General features: G+C 37.4%; 1 protein-coding gene across 9 annotated transcripts in view; it reads left to right on the top strand.

Moving 5' to 3' along the window:
• Positions 1-12,503, top strand: part of SRSF11 (serine and arginine rich splicing factor 11) — a 48,147-nt gene that overhangs the window by 781 nt on the left and 34,863 nt on the right. For 3 of the 9 annotated variants that reach the window (XM_070078285.2, XM_051857631.3, XM_089337208.1), the window contains exon 2: positions 2,137-2,280. The exons of the other annotated variants lie outside the window; for them this stretch is intronic. The gene's annotated coding sequence lies outside the window, so the exon portion shown is untranslated. The remainder of the gene's footprint in view (positions 1-2,136; positions 2,281-12,503) is intronic. 9 annotated transcript variants of the gene reach the window in all.

The following is a 12,503-nucleotide window of genomic DNA, read 5'->3' as shown; positions in this document are numbered from 1 at the left end:
GTAAGTGAAGAAGAAAGTGTGTATCTTGAGTGTGAAGGATGGGACTAGATGTGAGAATAGAAGACAAAAACTGTTCAATAACTGATGTTTCATGAGAAGTTACTGTTTCATCAGAAACATGCAGTTTATTGATTGATCCAGCAAGTAATTATTAAGAACTCATCCTGCGTGGCACTCTCCTACGTTTCTCTTTGGCCAGGAGTGATTTTTGTCTCAAAAGCATATGCCCTGAAATATCCCCCTCAAGTTTGGGAGTTGATAGGATAGTTGAAAACCAGGATGATGGCTTTCTTAAGTTATAAATGCATAGCACACAGTTTTACCTGAATCCAAATTCTTGCTACCTGTGACATTCGGTTTTAAAACCTCTTTTTTCTTCTTAGTTCTGGAGAGTCTTTCTCGCACTAAAAGCAAACAGCAGAAAGGTACTAGTAGTTACCCTACTAAGCAAAAAGCAATAGCTTGTGAAGCAAAAGGACCATTAGCTGCTTTTGCATTAATGAGCCCCCTGTTGAGCTTGTCTTAAGAAAAAAAAAATGATAATGGATATCATTTAGAGCCCTAAGTGCCAGAAATTGAGACTAAAAGGGGTTATGAAATTTGCCCAAGGTTACAGGTTACTAAAATTGGCATGGCCAGGGGTGTGATCCTAGATCTGTCTCCAAAAACTTTGTTAATCACCATGATGTGGTCTTGTGACATTTGATAATTTCCATTTTGCTTTTATCCTGGAATAAATTTCAGTTGTTTCAAAACAACTTTGTTACATGGAAGACAACTTTTTCTTTTTTGTCAGAAGTAGCAGCCTACATTTGGAGAATGAATTGCTCAAGTATAAAATTTTACAGTTGGCATCCCTTCCAGTGCAATGATTGTCTTTAGTTCAGTTTTTTTTTCTAAAAAAAGGAGGTTTAGTTTTTCACTCATTCACTCATTGTGCTTCTACTTGAAATATTTCATTATTGAATTATTGATGTTAGTTATGTTGTATAAGATAAGCGTGTCCTGTTTAATGGCAAAGTAATTTTGAAAAGTCCAAATGTCCACATATTTGTGGTATACTTCAATAGCTATGTAAACTAACATATGTAAGAATTTTACCAATATATATTGGTAGTACTCATCAAAATGTATTATAATAATGTAGCACGTGCAGATTGAACAAGTAACAGTGAAAATTATCACTTCGTGCATTTGGAAAAATTACGTATTTTATCTCAAAATTACGGAAACTGAAAATAAGGCAATTTGAACTGTTTGTTTATGAAAGACTAGTTAGTTATACTAGTGGGAATTAGCTTTTATATCTTTTATTACTTTAAGAAACTGCATTAAAAACAAAAACCCTTTTTTAACACTGGCATTTAAGTCACAGTATTTGCTTTTTTTTGATGGACTTCATGTACATTATTAAAATAATATGGAATGGAAATGTCCAATGTTTAAGCTGGAGACTACTGCACTATAACCTTTTGTAACAGAATTGCCTAACTACAATTTATTATATTCATTTTCTTTAAGTAATGGAAGGTTTTCCTCTTCAGGTTCCTTTGCTAAATAAAAAAGAAAATAAGAAAACCAAAACTATCTTAGGCCTAAGAATTACATATCAGACAAAGAATCCTGTTCTGTTTCATAATGGAAAGTAAGACTATTATCAAAGTTAGACAGCTTGCTCTCTGCCATTAAAATTTAATGACATAGTTCTTTATGTATCTGTATTTCTCTTACCAACACTGCTTCAAGTTATATTTTTCCCCCAAAGGCAAAAGGTACTGTTGGTAAGATGAATTTATTGAAGCAAGTCTGGAATTGTAATTAGGGAAAATGAGATTAATTTGTGTAGATTTTTCAAGTACATTTATTTACAAAGTGAACTTACTTTGCAGATATTCGTAGGAAGTTTCTTTTTGTGTAAGTTATAGACTCACCCTATTTTGAGGCATTATAACTTGGATCTTGCAGAATATTGCCTTATCTTTGAAAGCTGCTATCTATGGTAAAAGTTACTTACTAAGAGGACAATTCGATTTTCTTTGAAAATTTCAGTTTGCAGTTTCAGATTTATATTCCTTTCAGGCTTAAAAGTAGTAATGGACACTGTTTTTTTTTTTTTTTTTTCTTTTTTTAATGTAGTTGCTTATTTCAAAGGCAGAGTTTAGAGAGAGGGAGAGACAGAAAGACATCTTCCATCTGCTGACTCCCTCTCCAAATGGTAGCAATGGGCTAAGCTGGGCCAGGGCAAAGCCAGGAGCCTGGAACTGCATCTGAGCTTCCCAGGTAGGTGGCAGGGGCCCAAGCACTTGGGGCATCTTCTACTGCTTACCCAAGCACATAGTAGAGAACTGGGTCAAAAGTAGAGTGGCCGGCACTCACCTGAGTTACCAGTGTTGCAGGTGGCAACATAACCTTCTGTACCCCAACATTGGCCACTGTACTTTATCATTAAAGGTAGTACATATTTTTTACATTTTTTATTCATAATTTCAGATGTGGTTTATGTTGTATTTGTTGTTTTTATTGAAACTGTGTGTGGTAACTTTTTCTGTTAGAGTATTTTCCTCTGGATTATACATTTTTTATTTTCTGTGTTCCTTTGCTTTTCTTCATACATTTGAATCATGAAGCATTTAGTGTGCTCTATGAGTTTTTACTATTTGATTATAATTTTAGGTCTTAAATTTCTCTCTATTGTCAGTTGAACGGAATTTTTTTTAGTGCCCCCGCTTTAAGAAAATGTCACGTTCCAGGTGGGCGTTTAGCCTAGCAGTGAAGAGACCTACTTTTCACATTGAAGTAACTGGGTTCAATACCTGGCCCCAGCTCTTGGCTTCAGCTTCCTGCTAATGCAGATCCTGGGAAGAGCAGTGGGGTTCCAGTAATTAAATTCCTGCCACCCATGTGGGAAACTTGAATGGAGTTGCATCAGCTTGGCTTTGGCCAGTTCATGCTGTTGCAGGCATTTGGGAAGTGAACCAATACATATGCTGTCTGTCTCTATCTCTGTCTCTCTGCCTCTCAATTTTTTAAAAACCTTTGATATAACTGCATATAGAACAACCACATAATCTGCAATCAACAGATGACTGCTACATTATCAAGCATCCCCCAAAATGCTTAAAAATGAAAATAGTTTTGTTTTCCTTTTATTTTTAAAAACGCTTTTTGGGGCAGGTGTTTGACACAGTGTGATAGCTGTGACTTGTAATGTCAGCATCCCGTATCAGTGCCAGATGTGTGGTCTCCTCTGCTTCCAATCCATCCTCCTGCTAATGCACCCTGGAAGACAGCAGATGATGGCTCACATGCTTGGGCCCTTGATGCACACACAGGAACCCAGATTGAGTTCCAGGCTTTGGTTTCAGCCTGACCCAGCCCTTGGCTGTTGCAGACATTTGGGGAGTAAACCAATGGATGGAAGATAGCTGTGTGTGTTGCTCTGCCTTTCAAGTAAATGAAAATTAGTTTTTAAAGAATTCATTGCTGGGTCCGGCACTGTGGCATGGTAGATTAAACCTTTGTCTGCGGTGCCAGCATCCCATATGGGTGCTGGTTGGAGTCCTGGCTGCTCCATTTCCAATCCAACTCCCTCTGATGGCCTGGGAAAGCAGTAAAAGATGGCCCAAGTATTTGGGCCCCTGTACCTACATGGGATACCCAGAAGAAGCTCCTGGCTTCTGATTGGCCCAGCTCTGGTCTTTGCAGCCATTTGGGAAGTGAACCAGCAGATGGAAGACCTCTCTCTGTCTGGAACTGCCTCTCAAATAAATAAATAAGATCTTTTTTTAAAAAAAAAATCATAGTTAATGGGGCCAACGTTGTGGCGCACTAGGTTAATCCTCCACCTGCGGTGCCTGCATCCCATATGGACGCTGGGTTCTAGTCCCGGTTGCTCCTCCTCCAGTCCAGCTCTCTGCTTTGGCCTGGGAGGGCAGTGGAAGATGACCCAAGTGCTTGGGCCCCTGCACCCACGTAGGAGACCAGGAAGAAGCTCCTGGCTCCTGGCTTCGGATCGGCGCAGCTCCGGCCGTAGTGGCCATTCGGGGAGTGAACCAATGGAAGGAAGACCTTTCTCTCTGTCTCTCTCTCTCTCTCACTGTCTGTAACTCTACCTGTCAAATAAATAAAATCTTTAAAAAAATCATAGTTAAAGGGCTTTTTACCTGTTTATATTTTTCACTTGAAAATGGAGAAACTAGTGAAAAAATTGATTGCTTTTAGCTTTTTTTTTTTTACTTATGGTCATTCTATTAAAAGAAACTGAAGGGCAGTGGAAAATCAACCTTACCACATTAAAAAAGCCACTGTGCTATTGAAATTTATTGATTGATTGTTCTAAAATCGTTGAAAATGTTTATTATTTCCAGTGATTATTACTCTTAACTTTTAATAGGTAGTGTAATATTCTTGCTATTTTTTCTAAGATTAATATATTTTGTAATTTAAGGTCTCAACTTTAATATTATTTATATGGGCTTTATAATTTCTTTTTTAACTTTAAGTTAGTGTTAATAAACTAATACAGAGGTAAAATTTGGGCACCAAATCCTAGAATGCCCCTTGTAATATTCTTTTGTCTTGTGGTAACGGATAAAAAACTACAACTGAATAAGTTTATGTAAAAGTTAGTTTTAGTCAAAATCCATTATTTTAAAATTTGTTTATCACACTCTATAAAAATTTTTTTTCAGTTGGATTCTGCTTGCAACTTCATTTATTTTAAAAAGAGGCCATACATTTTTGTAAATGGCCATTATAGGGCAAAGCTCCCCTGCAGTTTGAGTAAGACCTAATATAGTCCCTGTGAGTTTATCCTTAGTGTCAACTATGTTGACAAGGGGGAAAATCTGAATAATTTGATATGTGATGATCACAATCAGTACAGTATTTAAAATTTTTTAAATTTTTTTTTCTTTGAAAGAGAAAGACTGAGAGAGATCTTTCATCTGCTGGTTTACTCCTCAGGTGCATGCAATAGCATAGCTGGGTCAGGGCTTACCCAAAGCCAGGAGCCCAAACTCAACTCAGATCTCCTATGTGGATGCCAGGGACCCACTTACGTGAACTGTGCATTATCTGCTGCCTCTCAGAGTGCTCATTAGCAGGAAGCTGAAAGTACAAGTGAAGCCAGGACTCAAACCCAGTTACTCCCATATTCCAAGCAGCTCCTCACCACTTCACCAAACCACCATACACTCAGCCCTAGTTTAAAATTTGATGCTCAGATTTTTAGGTGGCATATTTATACTAGAAATTGCAATGTGGTAAATTCTATTTTAACTTCCTGGGTGCCTTCAAGATTACACATAAATTTTTTCCGCTAGACTTTTTTTCCCCCTTCTTTAACATGGCAAATTATATATACTTAAATAATTGAAAAGTATCTCGCCGGCATCCCGGGTTCTAGTCCCGGTTGGGGCACCGGGTTCTGTCCTAGTTGCCCCTCTTCCAGGCCAGCTCTCTGCTGTGGCCAGGGAGTGCAGTGGAGGATGGCCTAAGTGCTTGGGCCCTGTACCCGCATGGGAGACCAGGAGAAGCTCCTGGCTCCTGGCTTCAGATTGGCGCTGTGCGCCGGCTGCAGCAGCCATCTAGGGGGTGAACCAATGGAAGGAAGACCTTTCTTTCTCTCACTGTCTAACTCTGCCTGTCAAGATAAAAAAAATAATTGAAAAGTATCTATCACTGGGTGTTGAATTACATACTAGAGAACATTTAAATACATGGTACCCACAATGTAAATATGTGAACCTAGTATTGCTCTTTATCTAGAGGAACATGTTTTTCATTCAACATTAAATTTACCATTAGAACAGCTTTGTTTATTTTCCATCTTATAGATACTGACCTTTTTGACTCCTCATTTCCCAGAAATGTTATCTGTTTTCTCCCTCAAAATAATTATTTGATCATGTCTCCAAGTGCTTTAGACTCCAACCTGAGCTAATGTGGCTTGAAAGTAATTGCAGATCATAGTTTCAAGTGACTGCAGTGGCAACTGAGGGGAAACAGCATTATGACCTTTAAAAAACTACTTACTATGCTTTACTATTTGTCAGGAATTTTGATTGTTTCATGTGTTTAGTGAGTAATATTTTGCCTTTTTTATTTGTTCTTTGGTTATTTGATTGTTGTTCTGACCTGTGTCGCAGTACTTTTAATTTAATATTAATCAGGGCTATGTGCAGTTTGTATCTTTTGCCAATAATAGAACTCTTGCTCTAAAATGTGGAAAAGTAATTGAAACCATCCTAGAATTTTCAATGGAAACATTGTGGTTTATCAAAAAAGGAATTTTTTTAATTAGCCATAATCTAGTGGTATGCTGCTTTAAGCTTAAAATGATAATGAAAACTTGAAATTTGTTTATTTTCATTTCATATTTACATTGTAACAAGCTCATAAAGAAGAAAGGGATCTAATAGTGTTATTCACATCTTTAGTGTTTAACTGTACAAAATAATTTCTTAGGCATTCATTTTAACAATAATGCTGGTGGGACAGAAATGAAAAGATGAAGAAATGGAGAGTTGGAAACTGACTTTGCTACAATGGTATAAAACATTTGTTGGGTGCCTTTATGTTGGCCACTCTGATAACTATGTTTCATATTCATAATACTTATAATTTTAGAAACCTCAGACACTATCATTAGTCCAATTTTTTTTCCAATAAGAATACAGGGACTCATGAGGCTAATTCAGAGGCAGTACCTAGTATATTAGTTGAGAACATGCATGGGTGTAGAATGAAGGACAGAATGGAAGATTCTGCTTTGTTTTCATTCATATAGTTTGAATATTCAACATGCATTTGTTTTTAGTTTATAATAGTTTTTAAATATTCCATAAAAATGTGTTAAAGTGTGAAATCTAAAATTAGAAACTAGTCTCACTATGTAAAATTAACTCTTCTGATTCATATCTTTCATGTGAGTGAGGGTTCTAGGCTGAAAGAGAATGATAGAATACAATGGAGCCCACTTGAAGGCAACCTTTTTTTTTTTTTTTAAATGAAAGGTTTTTTGTTAATAGTAGAGAACCTGAGACTAAACATTACCATTCCAATTTTACAAGTTTCATTTTTTTCATATAAGAGATAGTAGGAGACAACATAGTGAAATGAAGGCTTGGATGTGAGATAACCTGATTGGGTTTGTTTTCTAATCTGAGCCTGCTTCATTATTACTTCTTTAAATCACTTACCTGACTTTCCTAATTCTTAATTTCTTTATTTGTACAATAAGCATGATTATAATGGTTAGTCTTTTCTAAGCATTTGTGGATTCTCACCTTTCCTCAACCACCCCAGTGAGGTGGACATTATTATTATTTCTTTAATTCAGATAAGGAAATTAAAGCACAAAGTAATGAGCCAAAGGTCACCCGATTATCTTAACGGGTAGTAGAGACCCTTCAGTTTGACTCTAGGGCCTACATTATTTTTTTTTTTAAATTAATTTGAAAGAGTTAACACAGAGAGAGAAGGAGAGGCAGAGAGAGAGAGAGAGGGGTCTTCCATCCGCTGGTTCACTCCCCAATTGGCTTCAATAGCCAGAGCTACGCCGATCCGAAGCCAGGAACCAGGAGCATCTTCTGGGTCTCCCATGTGGGTGGAGGGGCCCAAGGACTTGCTTTCTCACACCATAGCAGAGAGTTGGCTTGGAAGTGCAGCAGCTGGGTCTCAAACTGGCACCCATATGGGATGCTGGCACTGCAGGCAGTGGCTCAACTTGCTACGCCACAGTGCCAATCCTGTGCCTACATTATTAATCACTGTGGCAACTTCGATGTATTCAGAGCATTAAAAACCAGTTTTTAATGCAATTCAACCTTATTTAATTGAGTACACTTTCATTTTTTTCTAGTTTTATAGGTCTTTAACTGTCCTTCATGAAGAGTTAATTTTACAACATAGAAAAAATAAAGATCAAATTGTACAAATGTTTTAATTCCTTGATTAGGGAAACTAATATGTAAATGTTCGACACTATTAAAAATATGGGGCTGGTGCTGTGGCGCAGCCTGTTAGCACCCTGGTCTGACGCGCCAGTTCAAGGCCAGGCTGCTCCACTTCCAGTCCAGCTCTCTGCTACGGCCTGGGAAGGCAGTAGAAGATGGCCTAAGTCTTTGAGCCCCTGCACCCACGTGGGAGACCTGGAAGAAGCTCCTGGCTCCTGGCTTCAGATCGGCGCAGCTCCAGCCATTGCAGCCAACTGGGGAATGAACCAGTGGATGGAAGACCTCTCTCTTTCTCTACCTCTCCTCTCTCTGTGTAACTCTGACTTTCAAATAAATAAATAAATCTTAAAAAAAAAATTAAGAAAATCTACAGAATTAGAAGTATAATTATCTAATATGTAGAATTAAAATAGATCTGTAGAGACTTGTTTTTTAAATGTATAGATGTATGGAGTGGGCATTTTATGCAGCAGTTAAGATGCCACGTCACATATCAGAATGCCTGGATTCATGTCTCAGCTCTACTTCCAATTCAAATGCCCTGCTAATAATGTGCACCTTAAGAGGCAGCAGATGATGGCTTAGATACTTGGGTTCCTGCCCCACTTGCATGAGAAATCCATATTGAGTTCTGGGCTTCTAATTTGGCGTGGGCCAGCCCTGGCTGTTGTGCACATTTGAGGAGCAAATGAACAGATGGAAGATCTCTGTGTCTCTGCCTTTCAAAAAAAGTTTCCTTTAAATATAAAACTTAAGATTTGCAAACAGCAAGTTTCTTACTGTTCTCTATACTTATAAGGAAAAAAACTTTAGTCAAATACTTTGAGTGTACTACAAAAAATCTAATAAGTACATTGCTATTTTCATTCAGCCTATCTGTGACATGCATACCTTTATGTGTACCTTAGTGATAAACTACCTTTTTTGAAGAATTGAGATTATGGGGCCGCTCTGTAACATAGTAGGTTAAGCATCCACCTGCAGTGCTGACATCCCATGTGGGCAACAGTTCGTGTCCCAGCTGCTCCTCTTCCAATCCAGCTCTCTGCTATGACCTGGGAAAGGAGTAGAAGATGGCCCAAATGCTTGGGCCCCTGCACCTGCTTGGGAGACCCGTAAGAAGTTACTGGCTCCTGGCTTTGGATCAGCTGAGCTCTGGCCATTGCAGCCGTTTGGGGAATGAACCAGTGGATTCAAGTCTTTTTTCCCTGTGTCTCCCTCTTTCTCCGTGTATAACTCTGCCTCTCAAATAAACAAATAGAATCTTGAAAAAAAAAATTGAGATTATATGAGACATTTCTAAAGTTTATAGTGTATATGTGATACTAAAAAAAAGTTTTTGTCAAATACTGGCTTTGTCTAGGATTATTGGACATTATAAACACAAGGATACATTGCTTTTCTTGCCCTCAAAAATGTTCATTTGCTAGAGGGAAGAATTGCTTATCAACTGATTTGATAAAAGACCTGTTGCTTGTACAGATTTGCAAAATTGTGTCAATTGAGAGGATTCTACCATCTTTTCTAGTGTGAACAAAGGTGGCTAACAAAAGCAAAAGTGACATACCTGTTCAGCGTGAACATGCTATCTGGCAGGTAGAGAGAAATTGTGTATACATGTGTCTATTCTCTCTTACCTGATGGGATTCCATCTAAATATACAAGATCTTTTTAGAAACTTGAGACTAGAAAGTACAGAAGCTTAATCATTATGGCTAACTGGATTGTTACTATTTTGAGTATTTAGGTAAAGCATTTTTCTTATATTTGACATACTTTTCTGCCAGTATCAACAACCTGGTAATTTTCTTAGCACTGTGGTAATAGTGCTTCCCTAACTATGAACAGGAGGGCCCTGTGTATTATGGGGAACTTCTAGGTTGTTTTCCACGTTTAAAAATCCTACAGAAATCATATGCACATTCCTGTAACATGACTTTATAGGCCAGTATGACAAGTTGTTTTTTGCTTTGGATTCAAAATAGCATTAACTTTTAGTAAAACTGATAATATTCATTACTCAAATGGAACCAGAAGCCTTCTCTAACCTATCCCCACAGATGAAATAAGTGTCACTTAGTCCATACTTTTTCACTTCACTTTACATGTGGCAGGATCTCTTTCTAAGTCCCTGAAACATAGTGTATGTTATGGAAATCATTCATTGTCAAAGAGCAGTCTTCTTGAAAGCTTCAAACCAGTTCTTACTATCTAATTTGTTATTTTTCCTCCGCGTAGAATGTTCTTCCCCTAGAAATTCAAATGGCTTGCCTCCTCCTTTATGAGGTCTTAGGGGAAAAGGCCCTCTCTCTCATCTCCTGTCCTGTCCTGTTTTATTTTATCACAACATGTTACTCTTTATATCTTTATGTTTATTATAGTGTTTCATTCTAGATCAGAAGTGCTGTGAGATAAGGAACATTGAGTATCTTTTCCCTGTTGTATTTCTAATGGCTAGGAAAATCCCCCAGAACATATATGTACACAATATTTGAAGAAATCTGTTTTTTGACTGCCTCTTATGATATTGTAGATAATAGTGAATAAGACAGGTGTGATGTCTAATTCAGATTCTGTCCTCTTATTGACTTGTATAATTGGAGGCAAAATAAAATGGCGGTGATTTAAAACTAGTATAATTCAATATATTTATTTGCCTTTAGTATATATTTATCTCTGTATTAAGCAGACAATAACACAATGTTAATTATCTGATCTGTGATTAGACCTACAAGAATCTTCAAAATTATTATTCTGTTCCTCATTTGATCATAAGGAGGCTGAGGTAAGTACTTAGAAGTGAAGTGAAAATTCCTCACATCATATGCATAATGAGAAGGCTAGATATTAAGCCAGTCTTCTGGCTTTAAGTTCTGTATATATACATTTTTCTAGCTACTAAATGATTTGAAACTAAAATATTTTAAAAACTTCTTTATTTGAATAAAATTATTTCTTGCCAGTTTCTTTTTCCATATCAAAGTACCACCCATTTTTGTATGTTCAATAAGCTTCTGGTGGTTTAGGGTTTATCTTAGAGCAATCTTTTCTTTGGTTTGAATTTGCCATTTTATTTATGAAATATGTCTAACATAAATAAAAATGAATACATACAGTAATAGCTTTTTATCACTGTAACTCAAATATCTGAGAGGAGCTACTTAGGAAGGAAGAAAGTTTCTTTTGGGTCACAGTTTTTTGTTTTTTGTCTTAAAGATTTGTTTGTTTATTTGAAAGGCAGAGTTACAGAAAGGCAGAAGTGGGGGCAAAGGGAGGGCCTTCCATCTGCTGGTTTACTCCCCAGGTGGCCACAACTTGGGCTGGAGCTACACCTCTCAGAAGCCAGGAGCGTCTTCTGGGTCTCCCACGTGGGTGCAGGGGCCCAAGGACTTGGGCCATCTTCCACTGCTTTCCCAGGCCCTAGCAGAGAGCTGGATCGGAAGTGAAGCAGCCAGGACTTGAACTGGTGCCTGTATGGGATGCCAGCATTGCAGGTTGCAGCTTTATTCACCACACCAGGCTACTGGCCCCATGGGTCACAGTTTTTAGAGGTTCACAGTTCAAGATCACACAACCCCATTGATTCAGACATCTGGTGAGGCCAGAGAATGGAGGGAAGTTCAGATGGTAATGCTGGAAGCAGATGGACAGAGAGCATGCTCACCCTCCAGTCCATGTGTGTCTCCTTGTAAAGCCATCACAATTCATTCCTGGAGGGCTCTACCCTAGTGACTTAGTTCAATTTAATCACTTCCAACAACACTGGATTAACTTTCAACCCTTAATTTATTAATTACTAACATAGAACTTGGGGATCAAGCCCATAACATACAGGCATTTGAGGGACACCCAAATTATTATGCTTACCATAACAAATAAAAAGTGAGATACAGAATGATATAAAAGATTCTGTATACTCACCAGAGAGAATATAAAATTGAAGTTTAAGGGAAAAAAATATTATAGACATGGTGCCCGTCCTTTTATTATTGAACACTGTTAGCATGCTTGGCATATAACAGACACTTTTAATATTCATTGAACTGTCAATAATCTGTAATTGGCAATTCATATACATATATATGTGTATACATGTATATGGCTGATTCAAAATGAGAACTTACTTGGCATTATTTATATTCAAAGATACAAATTTATAAGCGACAAGCAGTTTGTTGTAATTTGTAATTTTGCTGAGGCTCACGTTCAGTCATCCTCTTCCCTTCCTTTATAAGAGCTAAGCAATACTAAGGTAGTAAGTAAACCTAGCCAGTTGGCTCTATAACTGTGCTTGTGCTCTGATCTCTCACAAATTACACTTTTGACTGCCTTATGCCAAGAGGTACTTACTAATGTAGATATTCTGTAAAGCATCAGTTAAATACATTATTTTAGCTTTCAGAAATAGTCAAGTACATTATTTAGCTTCCAAAATATTCAGTCAAGTCATTATTTAGCAAGTTGTCCTGGAATAAATGGATGTCATAAAGATATATATTTGTGAGTGTATTCAACACATCTGTTGGGCACTGTCACGTATACTGT

Source organism: Oryctolagus cuniculus, chromosome 7 (genome assembly GCF_051225735.1).
Source record: "Oryctolagus cuniculus isolate XC-2025 breed Fujian yellow rabbit chromosome 7, ASM5122573v1, whole genome shotgun sequence".
Lineage (NCBI taxonomy): Eukaryota > Metazoa > Chordata > Mammalia > Lagomorpha > Leporidae > Oryctolagus > Oryctolagus cuniculus.
Note: the sequence above shows the minus strand (reverse complement) of the source record. Positions and strands in the feature narration are given on the sequence as shown.